We start from the raw sequence: 20101 nt of genomic DNA, 5'->3' as shown, positions 1-20101 counted from the left end.
AGATTAATTGGGCTGATTGGGGTATTGCATTAAATTACGAGAAAATTTTCCTTTCATTGTGAAACCATATGAATAAAGTGTTAGAGACTAAGCTTTGTGTTTACACTCAAACTAGAATAAGAATGGGAAAAAAAATAGATGTGAAATGAAATGGAAGAAGTAGCAAACAAGGCATATGCATAAGACTTGCATTGAATTCAAAGAAATTTGAATTTTCCTTGGTTGAGAGGGTTGGGAGAGTGAGATGACACAAACACTGTCTTTTGCATGGCTGTGTCACTTCTCACTGTGGGCATGCTGAGGCCCCTTCACTTCTATCCTTTGGTTCTTTGGTCCGGGCCCTTCAATAGACTTGGACAGGAATGCCAGACAGCCACAAGAGGAGCAGCATTTTATTGCCCTGAAGTAGTGGGACAAGCATTAATATGTGCTGCCAGGGAAGTCATGAAGTCACTAACCCTAGAAGTATTTGAGAGATGTGTGGACATGATTCTAAGGGATGTGGTTTAGCAACGGGACTCCGTAGGTCAGGTTGATGGTTGGACTTGATTATGTTGAAGGCCTGTTCCAACCTAGATAAATCCATAATTCTGTGATGCAAATGTCATATCTTGGGCAATTTTTGTTTTGTTGGTGGTTTGGAGGACTGTGAACTAGGTAAGTTTGATGAGCTTATAGCATAAATAGCTTGATAGCTCTAGAGCAATCAAATACGGAAATTTGTTATCAGCAGAAACCATTCAAAGTTCATGAACATGATTATATTTTAATTGGGTCAGTTTGTCATGAGAGAGCTCTAAGTGAGATTATATCATTTTCTGACATAAAAAAAACCATTTGAGTTCTTCAGTCATAGCAGAGTTGATCAGTTTGAGAGAATTTCAGCATTATGACATATATAGTATGAGGATATATCCCCGTAATATGAAGATAGAACATTAAGAGCGTAATAAAACAATCACACTCAATGAAAATTAGTATTCTAGAATCTCTGTTTGAAAAGCAAACCACTGACTTCTTAATACTTGCCTTTTTATCTAACAAGGCATTTTAGAGGACCGATTCTATGAAAATTCTATTAGTTCTATGAAAATTCTATTAGTTCTATGAAAATTCTATTAGTTCTATGAAAGGAATCCTCCACTTTCACTTTTTTTTTTTTTTTTTGTAAGTGAAAGCCAAACATTTGTATTTTAAAGTAGTGACTGTAAATAACATATATAGCAGTTCCTCAAATCCAAAGAAATTACAAGTGCAGAATTATAGTTGTAAGATTCGAAACCAACCCATAACAACTGGATGTTGAATCCCTCATATTTTTATATCATATCTGCCTGGAATTTTTGCTATGTTATTATTTATTTCTAAATTGGTGCCTTTGGAGTTGACCTTGACTTTAAGGTAATGTTTACTTTTATATCTTATTAGCTAGGAAGAGTTTTTCTTCCTTTTATACCAAAGGTTAACTTGAAAAAAAAAAAAAAAAAAAAAAGGACTTAACTACTTTCTTCTGTGGCATGAGTTAGATAGGATTATTCAGTGATACTGCTTTCCACAAAACTACTACTCATAGTTTCAGTCAAAGCTAGAAAAAAAAACAACCAACAATTGTTGTTTTAGGGCATTTAGGTACAAGTCTTTTAGTATTCAAATTAAAATAAACTAAACCAACAGTTACTATGAAATAGATTAAAATAAAAACATTTTTAATCTGTAATTTAAAAGAAAGTAGCTGAATGGTACACAAGTCTGTCACTAATCTTCAATGGTTTTATAAATCTAAGATATTATAATTCTCAAACTTCTTAATTTCACAATAATTCAGCAAGTGAGATCAAATCAGTTAGTTAAAATTAGTTAAATCAACTATAGTCCAAATGAATCTAATCACATGAATAAAAAGATATTTCTATACTTCTGCTTGGATTTTGTTTATACATCACGCCTCAGACAAAAATCTTCACAGCTGCAAACATATTGTTCTAAAATCCCTTATTCTAAGACATTTATTGCTATTATTGCCTATGTAAAATAATAAGCACCCTTTCTGACACTAATGATCTGATCTATAATTGTATCATAAATTTTTAATCTCTATTTTTTTTCCAAACAATTGATCTCAATGGGATAACCATTCTGACAGTGTCTCTAATCTTAAGTCAAGAGAGGAGAAAAATTAACCTTAATTTTCTTCCCGACATATTTCACCATATAATCAGATTGTTTTTCTTTAAATTAGTGTTTGCTCCATGCTGTTTTTCTCTATTTGTAGGTACTAATGAATAAATTTCAACTCTGAATCTCAGGTTTTTAAATTGGCTGAAGGAATACATGTATAGCTATGATCATAAATATATATCAAAGCAGTCAAAGGCTTGGCTATGTATTCTACCTTGATGTGCGTAAAAAATTTCCATTACTGTTAATGGGAGATAATGTGGGTGTTTTGAGGGTAGAATATATTCTAGACAGTGCAAACAGTTTTTTTCCTACTAGTCCCATTTTTTCCTTCTCAGTATGTTGTTTGCCAATATAAATAGCATTTGAATCTTAGGAATTTTAGGAACTTTACTGAAAGCAATAACAGAATGTATACTTTTATCACAACAAATAGATTTTACAAGATTCACAATGGATATAAACATAATAAGAAACTAAACTACACAAGAGTATAAACCAAAGTACATTTGGACAAATTTAGATTTGTAAATTGCAGACACCCATATCTGAGCAGGTGAAACCCTCCTGAATTTCTGTTCCAAAATAAGGACCAGAAAGAATGATAACAAAAAGAAGTCATGATTATCAATAGTGTTGAAGATGATAGCAAAGGGACATTGGCACCATCATGGTGGTGCAGAAAGATGAAAGCATGGAGCAGAAAAGAAATCACTTGTTCCTATACACAGGCTGCAGACCAAACAACTAAAGGCAAAATAACAGATCACATTGGAAGTGTTTTCTCAGGATGTGTAGTGCCATAGCTTTTTCTGAAAGGCTAGATAAAGGTTTTGCTATGTCAGCGAGATGTTCACAATTTTATTACTACTCATTCATAAAAGACTTTAAAAAGCTTTAGTTTTTCTGAGTGCGTCCCAAGTGACACATTTCACAGAAGCCCCTGTGCTTTCACCACAAGCAGTGTCAGGAAATCACTGGTTCGGTTTACAGATTCAGGACCATTACTTGTATAAGAACAAGAGCCAAGGCAATTCCTTTATTGTCTAAGCATCTAATGATTTCCTTGCTTTTAATGTCATTTGGTTGTGCATTCAGTTCTCTTGAGAGAAAAAGGATGAGAATGAGACAATTGTGTGACACTGAGAAGGATGTTTCCCACAAAACAAACAAGTCGGTGTGGAAACTCCCCTCCTCGTTTCAAGAAGTCAGTCGTGTTCCCACTTCTGCTGGGATGCGTTCACAGCTCAGTGATAAGTGAAGTGTTAAGCAGGTATGAATAGCCACTGAAATTGGCATTATTAATTTCTTCCCCAGTGAATGATTTAGAAAAAAATATTTAGAGGAAATATCCAAACAAACAAACAAACAAAAAAAAGACAGTAAGACAGTAAGAACTTCTCTAATAATATAGAAGTGTGTCACTGGTAGATCCACTCACAGTTGCCTTCATTTGTGCCCCAGTCGTCGTCATCACAATGACATCAGTAAGAGGCAAGCTATGTATTTAGAGAAGGTAGATTTAGGTTCCAGTTGGCTGCTTACTGCAGACTAGTTGCAATTGTGAAGTTTTGAGTAACCTAAATGCATAGTTTGTCCCTTAACTTCTAATTAGGTTCAGATGACAAGCAGATCTGTCACATTATTTTTCAAGGCAAACAATTTTCCTATCAATTGATGATTAATAATTTCAGGATCAACTGACAATGGAAAAAATGTAAATAAATTCAACATAGCATCCTTAAGAGGACCAGAAAGGATGTCTTCTGTTGAAATTCTGAGGTATGCACTCTGCATATAGCATAAATTAAAATACTACATGAACTGATTCAAAAGTGTGGTTAAATAGTGCTGTTGTAAGGTGGTACTGGAATGTTTCATTTGTTAAAAACACATTAAAAGTATTTATGATCCTATCTAGAATTGATCTCTACAGATCTATTAGTTGCAATAAACATAGAATTGTTTATTGAGGAAAAAAAATAAAAGGAAAAAAAAAAGATGACAGATGATGATAGAAATGAAGTTTAAAAAGTTGTTATAAAATTCAGCATATACAGGTACCAGTGGAAGATGTGCTGGTACAACAGTAGAACAATATAGTTTATTTGGAAGAACTGCCAAGGGAAGGTGTTATTGTGATAAATAAATAAATAAATAAATAAATAATAATTCTAGACATGGAAAAGCCAAACTTTTAAACCAGAAGAAAAAAATATATATATATATAATTCCTTGTTTGCCTTGGAGTGGTGCTTTGCTTTGGCCATTTTGTTGAGTTCCTTGGGAATTAAGTGTGGTTTTGCTTACAATAGATAAACTTCTTTTTTGTAGCCTATGTTTCCTCATGAAGGTTTGAACTGTTAATTGTGGCATCACTCTCCAGGGGATCATATGCAAATAAGATGCAGTAGTCTCTTGGCTACAGTATTGTCATATTTCATTTGGAAAATTATGTGAGGAGATTTCATACAGTCCTTACATTCCCTTATTTGTGAATGTCATGCCAAAGTGCTCCCATTAGACAGCAAATGAAAGACGTCCAAGAGATAACGTACATATTTATATGCAGTATCTCAACATTGTTCAGCTTGAAGTACCCCAAAATCTTAGTGTGTTTTCTTGAATGTAGACGTTACAGACCGCGTGTTGTGTAGACTTGGAAAAACTTTTAGCTTTAGATGTTATGAAGCTCCAGATACTTTCGCCTCATTTTTTCTAAGTGGTTCCTGCTCTGGAATACTAATCTCTAAGCTCTGGATGAACTGATTTTTGTGCAGTTCAAATTGTATTGCATCATCCTTGAAGGATTCTGAGCTTAGCATGCAGCAGGGAAAAAAATGAGTTCACAGAGAGAGAGACTTCCTGGCCCTGAGAGCTGGCAGTAGGCAGGAAAATGCAACCAGTATGGAAGGAATTTTTAAGCATGCAGCTGCCAACTGCCTCAACTCTTGTCTAGGCATGGACAAACTCAGGATTTTTTTTTGAAAGGTTAGAGCTAAGAGACAGAAATTGTATGCGACACATCCTTAGCCCAGATTTCACCTTCCACCTGTAAAGTTTTGAGTCTCTAACACAAAATCTAACATTCTCGGTGTTATTTCAAGAAAGTTATAAATGTATTTTATTTTATTTTATTTTATTTTATTTATATTATTTTATATTTTTGATATGGACAAACAGTGAATTTACCCTGAATCTCTTCCTGAGAAATGGATGAGGTATTTTGAATGATGATCTCTAAAAACTCAGGAGGTCAGAAACCAAGTCTGGAAAATTTAGCCTGAATAGATAGAGCTGACAGAAGTTTAAGCCATTAAAAATCAGTATATATTTGGAGTGTTGGGAAACTTCAGCTGTAGGAGATATTCCCACCTCCACTAACAATACATGTGAAAATTCAACAGCTAGCAACAGAAAACAGCTCACATGTATTAGAGTGTTAGTATATTAATACGCTTATGGTGAGAGAGAGTGAAAATAAAATGTTTCTTTCCATATTTTTTTAATGAGACAGAATCATACTTTCGCAAGAAAAACAGGCGTACTTAAGAAATTAAATTGAACAAAAATAGGAACAACTCTGGTTTTATACATTTCCTTAACAAATTTCTCAAGTTTTTATGACTGTATAATCCAGCTCCTGTCACAGTTTTCTGCCAAGCCATCTTTCAGACGATTGGTTTTGTGCATAGTTATTAGTCTGATGTTGCTAATCTCTTATTCTACAGGAAGAAACTAAACTGCTTCCATCTGAGTGCTTATAGTGGCTTTTAAAAGGATGTAGCTGAGGTAGCCTAATGGGAAATTGGGAGATGAAAATTTTAAAGATGATGTTTGATATTTCACGTTTTCCAGGTGGTTTCAAGATTGCAATGATTATATAGTCAGTATTTTCCAGCTTTATATGGAAGAAGATAACTAATATCATTCAATTTTATAGTACCTCCTGTTAATTAAGAAAAACACGTGGTGGGATTTCCTTCACCTATATTATCTGAGTTTAAAGTTATGTGTGCAATATAATCTGCTTCCCCATCTGTGGAGAGAATGACTCATCCCAGCATAGGATAGGTTTGTATTGCAGATGGGTTAGCTTCTTGGTGGAAGTGCCTGTTTTTCCCCATTAACTACAGACGGGCTCTAGATGATTTGTTCACCAGACATCCAAGTTTTAGATGGCTGAACCTAATGGAGTTGAGACTCAGTGGCTGTAATAATTTTCTTTCTGTAGACATGAAGCTTATGTAGAGATGAATGTTTTCTTGTCTTTTCAGTTCTATCCACCATTAGCAACTCGGATATAATTCATCCTGGTTTCAGATCAAATACAGAGCAAATTCTCTTTTGGATGTTGGTCAGGTCATAAAAGGATGAATTTGTTCTTTTGTTGATTTAACATTCATGTGGACCAACCAAAACATAGTGAATATATGAGTGTTTCTACTCATTCTAGTCTATGACATTAGTTTTTCTGTTTCCAGACTCTGGAAAATCATTCCTTGCATTAATTCCTGTCAGCAGTAAAGAATCACAAATATTTCTTACTCACACTAAACAAGAAATGAAAATGCTTGTCTTCTCTTCAAGCTCCCTCTGTGGTTTATTTTTGTTTTGTATATGATTTATCAAAGACTGAATGTCTAGCATCCTCCTCTGCTCCTTTGTTGATAACAGCCTTGATATCCCAGGAGTCACACTTTTTTAGCCATCATCACTTTCAGATTTTTCTCCCAGTGTTGAATAGTAGGGGAGATACTGCCATAAGAAATACATCACCCTTAGCTGGGACCTCTGAGATTCAGCATAGTTTGAAGTATTATGACATCCTTAGGCAAAAAGCAAAGGCTGGTTCTACTTTTTAGAAGAAAATCGGTTATTCAGCTCTTGAATTTCCTGGAGTCAATGTTCCATCTCTGTTTCTCCAGAGCATATGAGATCTGTGACTGTCTTCCTCAAATTTCAACCAAGCAAGCTCGAAGTCCATAGGCCAATGAACAGACTTTGTCCCTCTTTCCCCATGGCTGCCACCATGCAGCCTCTGAAACACACCTTGAGAATTATTTCTTTGTTCCTCAAGAAAAAGGAATTCTCCTTGTTATTTTTTTTTTTTCCAGAATATATCATCAAAGAGGGAAGGATATTTTCTCATTATCTTCTGAAGAGTTATGCAAAGACCTGAAACACATATGGGTGTAGTTTTCTTAATATACTTCTCACTTTCCCCCAGGAATTTATTTGTCCATAGTTTATGTTGTCACATATAAAATGAGAAATAAGTCTGTGCTTGATTCATTCTTTGAAGTGTCTGTCACAGCAGCATAATAAATAACCATAAATTTTGTATCCTTCAGATGAGAAATCAATGCACAGAGGCAATTTTTAGATATTTGATTCAGAAGAAGAATCCAGGGTGGAGGAAGATCAAGTGAAGTGGAGAAGTGAAGAACTAACCTCATGTTTCTTGATTGTGTACATCATTAGGAAGAGGCAACATTCAGATAAAAGGATTTTCTGCGTGAAAACCAAAGGTGAATTCCCTGATTCACTAGAGAAGGTCTCTCCTTTTTTTTCTTTTCTTTTCTTTTCTTTTCTTTTCTTTTCTTTTCTTTTCTTTTCTTTTCTTTTCTTTTCTTTTCTTTTCTTTTCTTTTCTTTTCTTTTCTTTTCTTTTCTTTTCTTTTCTTTTCTTTTCTTTTCTTTTCTTTTCTTTTCTTTTCTTTTCTTTTCTTTTCTTTTCTTTTCTTTTCTTTTCTTTTCTTTTCTTTTCTTTTCTTTTCTTTTCTTTTCTTTTCTTTTCTTTTCTTTTCTTTCTTTTCCTTTTCCTTTCTTCTCTTCTCTTCTCTTCTCTTCTCTTCTCTTCTCTTCTCTTCTCTCTTCTCTTCTCTTCTCTTCTCTTCTCTTCTCTTCTCTTCTCTTCTCTTCTCTTCTCTTCTCTTCTCTTCTCTTCTCTTTTCTTTTCTTTCTTTTCTTTTCTTTTCTTTTCTTTACTTTCTCTTCTCTTCTCTTCTCTTCTCTTCTCTTCTCTTCTCTTCTCTTCTCTTCTCTCTCTTCTCTTCTCTTCTCTTCTCTTCTCTTCTCTTCTCTTCTCTTCTCTTCTCTTCTCTTCTCTTCCTCTTCCTCTTCCTCTTCCTCTTCCTCTTCCTCTTCCTCTTCCTCTTCCTCTTCCTCTTCCTCTTCCTCTTCCTCTTCCTCTTCCTCTTTCAATCTGGATTATTAATTTCACTGACATATTTAAAGCATTTCTGTTTAGCTGCCACGTTTTTCCATCCCAGGCTCTGCCTGCCCTCCTCTGGTCTTCCCACACCTTCACAGGCAAAGAACTAAAATCCTGAAATACCTGGATACCTGGGGGGAGTGGTGAGGAATCATACAGAAAATGTTGGGAGAGAAGAGAAAGAAAGAAAGAAAGAAGGAAAGAAGAAAGAAAGAAAGAAAGAAAGAAAGGAAGGAAGGAAGGAAGGAAGGAAGGAAGGAAGGAAGGAAGGAAGGAAGGAAGGAAGGAAGGAAGGAAGGAAGGAGGAAGGAAGGAAGGAGGAAAAGAAAGAAAGAAAGAAAGAAAGAAAGAAAGAAAGAAAGAAAGGAAGGAAGGAAGGAAGGAAGGAAGGAAGGAAGGAAGGAAGGAAGAAGGAAGGAAGGAAGGAAGGAAGGAAGGAAGAAAGAAAAGAAAGGAAGGAAAGAAAGAAGGAGGAAGGAAAGGAAGGAGGAAGGAAGGAAGGAGAAAGAAAAGAAAGAAAGAAAGAAAGAAAGAAAGAAAGAAAGAAGAAAGAAAGAAAGAAAGAAAGAAAGAAAGAAAGAAAGAAAGAAAGAAAGAAAATTCAGGACCACTGGCCTATTGGCTAGGCAGTCCTTTTGACTCCTACTTCACTCGGGTACCTTAGAAATCTCATGGAGAATGACTTTGTCTGTGGGGATGAGATGTTTATTTTAGGAAATAATAGTGAATCTAGACTTTTTGAGTCACCGTAAAATATCTGTAAGTAAGATCCTGTCTTTTTAGATTACCTTTCTCAATTTTAAAATGTATGTGAAAATGTAGGGTTCAGAAGTTCAGAGAAATCCAAAAATCAAAGAAAAGCATTTGCATGAACTCATGTCAGAGACTTGTTCTTTAGGTGTGGTGTTTTCTTCTCCACCAAGTTACAGATGACTTCAAAAATTCTACTGTCAAAGCACAGGGAAAATTTACTGGCAAGTTTGTCAGTACAGTTCACAATTTTTTGTTCCTTTTCCTCCTGACAATGTAATGTAGCTTGGTACGTTCAGACTGGACACCAGGAAAAACATTTTTACTGTGATGATAGTCAAACACTGTAACAGACTTTCTGGTGAGGTGGTTGATGCGTCCTGCCTGTCAGTGTTCGAGGCATTTGGACAGTGTCCTGAAAAACAATCAGTCAGGGCAAACAAAAGTTTTGTTTGCCCTGAAATGGTAAAGCAGTTGGATTAGATGATCTTTGAAGGTCCCTTCCCTTCCCTTCCCTTCCCTTCCCTTCCCTTCCCTTCCCTTCCCTTCCCTTCCCTTCCCTTCCCTTCCCTTCCCTTCCCTTCCCTTCCCTTCCCTTCCCTTCCCTTCCCTTCCCTTCCCTTCCCTTCCCTTCCCTTCCCTTCCCTTCCCTTCCCTTCCCTTCCCTTCCCTTCCCTTCCCTTCCCTTCCCTTCCCTTCCCTTCCCTTCCCTTCCCTTCCCTTCCCTTCCCTTCCCTTCCCTTCCCTTCCCTTCCCTTCCCTTCCCTTCCCTTCCCTTCCCTTCCCTTCCCTTCCCTTCCCTTCCCTTCCCTTCCCTTCCCTTCCCTTCCCTTCCCTTCCCTTCCCTTCCCTTCCCTTCCCTTCCCTTCCCTTCCCTTCCCTTCCCTTCCCTTCCCTTCCCTTCCCTTCCCTTCCGTTCCATTGGGTCTTCTTTAAATTTTAAAAGTATTTGCTTAACTTAGTCTTTGCATGCTATGCTAAAATATCCACATGTATCTGATTTTCAAGGAGATTGTACCAAATAGTTGGAAGCTTTTTAGTGACTGATCTCATTTGACTCACCATGTCCTTCTCAAAAATGAATTCTTTACCATTTCCCACAGATACTTTCTTTCATAGGGAAAAGCATAAATGGGAGGGGGTTGGGTGGGACACTTTTGGAAAAGTTGTGTAGGAAGACTTTCCAATCCACTGATTTTGCTACCCTAAATGGTGTTATGATGGCTGAAAATATAGACTGCTTCAAGTCTTCCAAGAAACCTCATATAAAACCAAGTTCGTGGCAGTCATTAGTATGTTAAACTGAAACATATCAACTGAAAAGAGCATGGATACAGGAGAATGATAACCCTTTGTTTATCCTATGTCTTTGTTAACACACTGGAGGGAAGGGATGCCATCCAGAGGGCATCCTTGATAAGCTTGAGAGGTGGGCCTGTGCAAGTCTCATGGAATTCAACAATGTCAAGCGTAAAGTCCTGCATCTGGGCTGAGGCAATCCTGAGCACAAATACAGGCCGGGTGGAGAATGGATTAAAAGCAGCACTAAGGAGAAGGTCTTGGGGGTGTTGGTTGGTGAGAAGCTCAACATGAGCTGGCAGTGTGTGTTTGTAGCCCAGAAAGCCAACAGTATCAAAAGCAGTGTGGCCAGGAGGTCAAGGAATGTGATTCTCCCCATCTATTCTTCTCTCATGAGACCCCACTCTGGAGTGCTGTATTCAGCTCTGGAGTCCCCAGCACAAGAAGGACATGGACATATTAGAACAAGTCCAAAGGAGGGCCATGAAGATTATAAGGGGGCTGGAGCACTTCCCTTATGAAAGCAGGCTTGGGGTTGTTTAGCCCTGAGAAGAGAAGGCTCAAGAGATACCTCAATGCAGCCTTTCAGTATCTAAAAGGGAAGTACAGTAAAGCTGGGGAGGAAGTATTTGTCAGGGAGTGTAGTGATATGACAAAATGTATTTAAACTAGAGCTTTAAACTAAAAGAGTATAGGTTTATATTAGACATTAGGAAGAAATTCTTTACTGCAAGGGTGGTAAGGCATTGGAGCAGGTTGCTCAGAGAAGTTGTGGATGCCCCATCCTTGTTCAAGACCAGGTTGGATGGGGCTTTTAGCAACCTGGTCTAGTGGGTAGCATCTCTGCCTATGGTGGGGGGGTGGAATTAGGTGATCTTTAACGTCTTTTCCAACCCAACACATTCTATGTTTCTATGACTCTATATAGGCTAGCCCAGTTCAGTTCACTTTGTTAAGTGCTGTCTAGAGTCTCAACCCAGTTGCTCATTTGTATACATCTCATGTAATTTGAGATGTCACACAGAATCCCAGACCGTTCTGTGGGATGGGCACACGATGAAAGATGAGCTCTTTCTGAAGTGGTAATTGGAGGTCAGAATTTGTATATCATGATCTAGAATTATACTAGGAAACTCTTTGAGGTAATTGAATTGAATCCTAAATCTCTAGTGGCTGTAACACATTTGATACCTAGATGGCATGTAGACACTTCAATATTAGGTATTTTCATCTTGAACTGAGTCCTTCTCTGAAGGACAAGTTTAATACTCTGATGACATATTGCAGCAACAGTTACTACATTTTCCAACATCAAGTGATGATGTTTTCTTAAACTGTCTTTTAGAAATTTCCCAGGCTAAAAAAAATTGTCTTAAACCCTTCAGCATGTCTCTCAAGCAGTTTCTCTTACTTAAAGGACTGTGAATGTCCTAATGAAGGTATTTTTTTTCTGTTTCACTTTCACATTTATAACTTCACAGTTATGTGGTCATAAATTAAACATCTATAACTGTTTCTAATATATTCTGATTAAACTTTGATATTTTTAGCAACATATAAAGAGTTACAACCAGTTTCAGTCCTCTTTTAGATGCTATACAAGCTATAATGAATACTGGTCTCTAAGCAGATAGTTTATAAATTAAGAAATACTGATGTGGTGAGGAGCATAAGTAAATTAGTTTGTATGAACCACTAGTTTATACTGTAACATCTTAATTTCACATAAATTAATCATATGATTTTTAGTTTAAGATATTCACAGTGGAAAAAGATTTTGAGAAAGATGAGTAATCAAACTGTTTTGAAAAACAGCTGTTCATGCACAGTAGACAGGAACTTATGCTGTTACTGTATGTTTGAGAGGAATTACAAAAATCTCCCCCTTCATAAAGAAAGAAAGAAAAAAAATCTGTATTTTCAAAATCATTTCATGTCCAATGACTTGAGTTCATGCAATATAAGAATAAAAAAAATAAAAATAAAAATAAAAATAAAAATAAAAATAAAAATAAAAATAATAAAAATAAAAATAAAAATAAAAATAAAAATAAAAAAAATAAAAATAAAAATAAAAATAAAAATAAAAATAAAAATAAAAATAATAAAGGAAAGAAAGGAAAAAAAATAGACAGTAGAGAAAATTAGAAATAGCTGTGGCAGGTCCAGGCCACTATTGAACATAAATAAATTTCTGCTTTACAATTGTATCCCCACTACATGAGCAGGTAAGCAAGAAGGAAGAGGAGAATAGAGATGGAAAAATGGGGAAAGATTGCATAGATAAAAATATAGCCAAAACCTGATCAGGAAGGTAACTGTGACTTATTCCCTGTGTGTTCATGGCTGGTGTTGAAGGCACTGGGAGTTACTGTTACATTAGGCCTTGAAAATTAAGCTATTAGTAAATGTTTCTTACTGGCATGGATGTGGACATTAGGAATAAAGATCATGCACTAGATTAACAGTTACTTTCTGCAATTTTTTTTTCCTGCTACACTAAAGAGACAAAAACTTTCAAGCCTGCCCCCAGGAACTCATTTAGCTTAAAATATGTACTAGTCAGTTCACATTAGGTTAGAGGGAGTTTGCAAGGTACTCTCATTAGCTTGGATTTAACAGTTATTCCTTACTTACCTTTCCTACAGTACGTATTCCCCTCTGTGGGACTGGCAACTGATCTAAGAATAACTCGGCCCCTTTCTGATGTCTGACATGCCCAGCTAGAGCAGCCAGGAAACATCTGGATCATCTGCTTTACTAGCTGTGTGTACACCACTTTCACCCTATTATTCCATCTACCTAAAATTCACCTCGTGCTTTCACTTGATCTTCCTACTTATTTCCTCCCTGAAGGCTCAAATCTTCATCCAGTGAAGTCAGTATGAATGTTATATGAGAAGGATCAAGCCTTTAGACTGAGATTTAACAAGGTACTTAAACACATGTCTGGCTTAGTGCACAAGAAGCTTCTCATTGAAAGCAGCAGAAAGATTGCTACTGGCCTAATTGGGAACAAAAGTGAGCTATGAACCATTAAGCAGCTGCTGAATTCCACTACAGCAGTGTCTATATTTCAGTGATGGGCTGGGTGTGAGCACTGAGAATAGTTTACAACGTGCTTGGGAACCTTAAGAATGAAAGCAGCTCTATGCCAGCTGCACAAAACCATGGAATTTACCAGTCTAGACAATATATCTGCTGGTCCACAGCCACCAAGAAGCTTGTAAAAAGGTAAATGGTATTTTTCAGAACAAGTTGAGAACTATACCTCCCCAAACGTCAGGTTAATTAGTGAAGAGCTGTTGTCAAGACTCTCATGAAGAGTTGGAAATTATTTTATGTATCTCCTTGTCATCTGCCAGAATATAATTTTTAAGCACTAATTTGTACATACATAAACATGTGTTTATACATATTTACATACAGGGTAGTATACATATCTCCTTAACCTGCCAGGGCAGTGCTAGGAATACTTTCTCTGAGTTTGCTCTGCCTCTGTCTTCTTATGTTGCAGAATGGAAGAAATCACCAGCTTCCTTGGTAAGCACTTAGTAATAATGTTTAGGAAAAAGCAGAACAAGCAATCAAACAAACAAACAAAAAGAAAATAAATAAACAGAAAATTGCTTTGACTCATAAAAGCCAGAAAAACAGCAGACTGATGACTGCATCCAGAGATACTCATATCCTTTTTCCCCACTGCCATATTTGGTAAGTCCTGCAATCTTCACCGGTATAGGCTATATTCCTGTAGGATGTTTGTTATGTAGGTGAGAGCAATATAGTTGTAGATTGCTTGTGCAGTCTGTAGGCTGTAGGCTGACGGTTACGGCATATGTGAGAGGCAAAACTGTGGAAGATACACTGTGTGATGATAGGTAGGAAAAGAAAATGCTAATTTTTGTAGGTGGGCATGATCCTCCCACTGCCCTTTACACTTAGGTCAATTTATGGAAGCTTTAAAGCTGTGAGATCCACATCTCTCAATTTTCTTTATCACTTGCCAACAGTAAAGCATCACAGTCCATCATGTCTTCAAAAACACCTAGTGCATTAGGTAACGGATCATTGAAGCAGTTGTGCTGCTCAGTTGCAATTGCACTGCCTCCTACCTACCAGCAAATGTGAAGCCGTGCCAGAAAGATGCACTGCAGCACCCTGGTCCTCCTCCAGCCACTCCATTCTGCAAATGCATAAGGTGAATGCATTCTGCAAGCCAATGTGAATGTGAGGCTTATTGCAGCTGCACAAGTCTTGTTCTCACAGCGTGGAATAGGGTGGCTCTGTAGAGCCATGTAAGACAGCTGTAGTGTAAATGTGGTATGAGCTACTGGTCTTCTGACTCCCACTCTCTGTTCCACCTCTTCTAAGCTTGGTGTTAGGCAATATCATTTAGAAGTGCTGTTGTACTCCCATTGCTGCTGTTTGTGAACAACAGCACCCCTAAAATGTAATAGTTTAACTCAGTCATTCACCAGTCTCTGCCCTAGTCATTAAGGACTGCTCATACAATAGCCATGAAAAAGGTGTTACAGCACTGAGTGAAAGAGGCGCTGCTGAGCTTTCAGGGGATTACACAAGAAACTGTCCATAAATATCCTGTTTTTCTTCTTAGGAATTTATCACTGTCTTTGTGGTCATTTATCTCAGATCTGTGCACTGTGTCTGGAAAGCAAACCTTCTTAATTTGAAGATGTAGTTGAGGGAGGTCTGTGTGTCACTTATGTCAAAATAGCTTTAGAAATCAGCTGAAAAGAACTGCTAATTTAGGCTTTTCACTCTATGTTTATTCATTAAAACTTTCAGCCCCATTTAGCTACCTTATTTTATTCCATGATCAAAGGCACCTGTATATACCTCTACAGTAGGGTACATCTTTGAGCTACATTTTTGTTTGTGCACACAGTTATAATCATGCTGTAGCCACTGTATGACTCCACCTGAAAAGTCACTTCTCTTTAAGGGTTTCATATTAGGCTAAAATTGCAACAACACTTAAATGGACTTGAAAGAAGCAATTTCAAAAGGATCATATTACTGCTTAAGTAGATTTATTAAAAAGAAGAGCAACAGGAGGAATATTAGAGCTGAATCCCCTCAGTCACTCAAACTGTTCTGAGGAATGGACCTGCTTAGTTCCCCACTTTTCCCAATATACTACCTTGTCAGTCCTCCCTATGAGTCCTCAGCCAGTCCTATGCATTACAAAAGGATCTTAGTAGAGAGCAGTTGAGTATTTTGAACTGTGAGCACTGAAAAACTGTTGTTTTTCTGGCTTTCCCTCAAATTCTCAGGCTGCCTCTGATCACTGTTGTTCAAATTTTGAGGCAGAATATTTTATTTCTGCAGCTTGTCGTATGCTCTTATTTTTAGCTTATTTGGCAATTCCTGAAGTGTTTGCTTCTAGTTCTACTAAGTTCTTTATAACTGCATCTGTTGGTTTGGGGCTCAGTTCAGGAAAAACAATGACTGTGATTTTATTGTTTGTGAATGCTCTAACTACATGGGTCAGCACAGATACCTAGACAGAAAGTTAGTTTCAAAATGTGATTGCCAGATGACTTAGGCTCATTTCCAAAAACAATTAGGCACTTAAAAGGCTGGATTTCTATGAAAATCAAGAATATGCAGGAGACTTGTGACCTGAGATCTCAGACTTGGAAACTGAACATATGAATATCTGAAATTTTGCTGCTGGCTGTGATCCAGTAAATGCCATCTTGTAACCTACTCATTGCAAGTAGTCTCATTAAATGATGTTTATTTCACCATGAGTGAGTTAGGTTATGACCTTGGTATGGACACAAGTGGTGACTAATAGAAACAGATGGAAAGGATGTTAAAAGGGAGAACATGATGATTGTATGTGACTGCTATCTTTGGGTCCTCGATTGTTTCTGTATCAATGTCCTGGAATTTTATGATTTCAAGTAACTAATAGAACCTAAGTTTGCTTGATGCAGTTATAGGGCACTTGCTTATCTCTTTCCCAAAATACATTTACTTGGACTAAAACTGTTTAATCTGCTCAAGATTCCTCCCCCTTTCTCCTTTTCCTTTTCTGGATTCTTTAAAACTGATATGAAGAAGCTTTGTCTCTGTCTAAGAACGAGAATGGATGTAATTTTTGTCTTCATCCCAGCAGTGTTTTGCCAGGAAAAGCCATTTTGATCGGAGGCCCAGGCTCTAGCAGGCTTTGATGCAGGAGATAGAAATTTGGCAGAGGATAGGCTTGGTATGAAGAGTTTTTCTGTCTTTGTAAAAATGTGGCCAAATCATGCGTGTCTGAAAAGAATCATATTCCACAAGCTGAGACATTGTTAAAGATCAGGGGGATCAGTTACCCATCTTGACAGAACATGCCCCATCCTGACAGTGAATGAGGACACTCATTACCAGAGCTGCAGAGCTGGAGCAAGACTTCTTTAAAATTGGTCTTCCTTGTGTCTTGCTCCCTGGGACTGTGGTGGCAGTAGTCATGGAAAGCTAGAGAGAAGACATTATCTACTCTGTCTTTAGTCTATGTTTTCTTCACTAATGCCCATCACAGGGAATGAGTCCAACTGAACTCAGCATATGAGTAAAGATGAGAACTGTTCAGTACCTCCATCAGAAAGGACAGATGAGTTTCACTGAGAAGTCTTAGATATAAAAATTTGAAACTACATTGGAGATGCATCCAGAATCAATACAGTTGCCAAAATAAGTGCCTACTCCAAACCCCAAATCCTAAATGTGGGTTTACCAGCATATTTCATTTTCCATCCTAATGTATCCCATAGTGCTGTACAAGACACAGAGTGAGGTATGAATGCATTTGTCACCAACTTCCAGGTGAAAAATATCTCCTTTTTACAGCACACTTCAGTGTTACTCTGTTTATGAGAGCAAGAGAAGAAAAGAGGCGCTCACATTTTGGAACTTCAGGGAGAACTTGGTCTGTAGCATTTGTTTCTCTTAGCTGGAGTTTTGCAAGCTCATCAAAGCTAATATCCCTTCTTCTACAAATAAATGCTGAAGGATCTTTAATTTGTTAAAATGATCAGCAGTCAAGACCTTAATTTTTTCACTTAATCTGAAAATATGACGGTGCCCCTTAGCACATTACTGGAACATTGGCGCTGCACCAATTGAGAGAAAATAGTGCCAATTACTTAATCATATACTTCCTGCAGCTTTTTCTATGTTTCAGGTTGAGTTCCTCTCAACAGCTGAGGAAAGGTATTGTAATTTCTACCATTTGTGGTAAAGGGATTTGTGTTTTCCTTGGAAATTTTTTTATAGGGGTGGTTCAGATGTTTTGTATTTGTTCACTCAAACATTAATACAGCAAACTCTAGTGGTCATTATGGTGCACTGGAAAGGAGTGAAAAACAGTCCTAACATATGCTATGATTTATTATCATTCATAGGTGAAACTAGGGCTCCACCCTTTGTTTCTTGTATACCATAGACTTCCGTTAGCACAACTCTACAAGTTAACAACCATATCAGCTCCTGTAGTCCAGCAATAATATGGCTAGAAAAGTCTGGACAAGACATTTGCAGAAGTCTCAGTGAGATGTTCCAAAATATCTGCAAGTAGCCATAGCACCAGACCACAATACCAGCAACCTGTATGCATATGCCTAAAGCAATGTTCCATTCCTACAGATCCCAAGAGTAGGTGGGAAAGAAAGCTGCCTCCCAGCTCCAGCCTTGAAGATCATTTCATCCTTGTTTTAACTGCTAAGCAAAAATTAACAGAATGTAACAGCTCCAATATATGCTATGGCATATCTCCCATCTTCAAAAACTCATCTGTGCATCACAGTAGGATGGTAAATCCTAGGATGAGCGCTGTTTAAATTAACTTATTGCTACATCCTGCAGGAAAGATGTCCCAGTGTCAGTGAAGTCTGTAGACCGGGTGCAGCAGGGAGCGAAATGAATGTTGTGGTGGAATTGGACACAATGGGAACATAGTGCCAGGGGCTAAACTCATGGCTCTGCACAAAGACTTGAGACCCATTTTAGCAGAGTTTTGTTTGGTTTTGACTTTTACTGGCAGTAGTAAAGTGGAAAAAAAATGGTTATAGTGAAAGCCAAATATTCTGGTATAAATTTGTACAGTTCTGTCCAACAGAGTGACAGTGGCTTAATTCAGAGCTAAATGCCTATACAGATGTAAAGTTGCACTCTCCATGCCTGCAATGGCTCCTGGAAGAAACAGTAATAAGATGCCATGAAACTCTAAGTAAAATATGATACCATGACTGTGTTTCAGTCCCTTATGATCCTAGGTTGGACAGTGCAAGACCAGTTCCTTAATGTAATTTGTTCTGGTTGGAGGGGAGATGCCATTTTCCACCTATTTTGTTGTTACTGTCTAGCAGTTTGTCCTTATTCTCACTAGTGGTTACATACACAACCTGTTTTCCATGGTTTTGGCTACCATCACAGATGTGACCAAACACACAGGTAATTTTCATAAGACTTCTGCTCCACCCCTGAACAACTTCTTCCTATGGAATCCCTCTATTAGCAATAATAATTTTCTAAGGTTATCCTGAATGAAAGAAGTCTCAAAGCACGACTGTGAGTAGAATGAGAAAATATTTTTATACCCAGTTTAAAGGCAGGGAAATAGAGGTTCTTAAATGAGTTCTTCAATGTCATCATACAACTAGTCTTACAATAAGGGTTAAAATAACAGCAGAAACATTTTGTCTTCTAGCTCTGTATTTACTATTTGCTTTTTTTTTTTCCCAAGAGAAACTACATATTAATTAAATTAATAAAAAATATGATCAAAGTTCAGTTAAGGTCTTTCTGGAACACTATATAAAGTGCTTTTGAGTCAACTTTTTCTTTCTTTTTCCCTCTCTTCTTTTTTTTTTTTCTGCAGTAAGCCTCTATTTCCTGCTTTCTTTGAAAAATTGTACTACGAATTATCAACAAGAGGTCACATATTCTACCGTTCAGCAGGCGCTGTCAAAGTTGTATGTGCTACTCTTTAAAGTAACTTTAAACTTTGCGTGTTCTGTTTCACACATGGCCTCTGGAGCTTGTAGGTCATGCACAAATATAATGGTGGTCTTTCATGACCACAAGAGTTTCTAAATCACTGTGTTTTGCCTTTTCTCCATCAGTGTGCCTTATTCTGGTCACACACCTTTGCAAAGAATGACACTGGCATACTCAAAATCTTGCAACTCAAACCGCTCTCCCCTCAAATGTGAAATTATTTGGTTCACAGTTCTTTGCAGGACTGGCTGCAGTTCAGCTCTTGGGTTTACTAAGAAAAAGAAAAATGTCTGTTCCAGGTCATATCAAGCTTTCATCTAGTCCAGTGGCCTTTTGTTAACAGTGTCCAGGCAAGGATACCTATTAAAGAAAGTCAGTACAGGGAAAACACACTTCTCTGCCACCTTCCAGCTTCTAGGTCAAGTGTCTAATTGTGCAATTTTCTGATGTGATCTGTACAGCATTCAGAACTGTAGCTGTAGTAAAGGGAGGATTGGGGGTGATTTTGAGCAATATAAGCAATGTAGTCTCAGTTTGTATCTGATAACTAACTTAAATATGTACTAAAAGGTGGTCATGGAAATAACTGATTAGACTAGAGGTAAGAATATAACTCACAGGGGTTCAGGGACCAGATTCCTCCTTTTCA

The sequence above is a fragment of the Anser anser genome, assembly GCF_964211835.1.
Source record: "Anser anser genome assembly, chromosome: 2".
NCBI lineage: Eukaryota > Metazoa > Chordata > Aves > Anseriformes > Anatidae > Anser > Anser anser.
The sequence above is the reverse complement of the archived record's forward strand: the minus strand, read 5'-3'. Positions refer to the sequence as shown.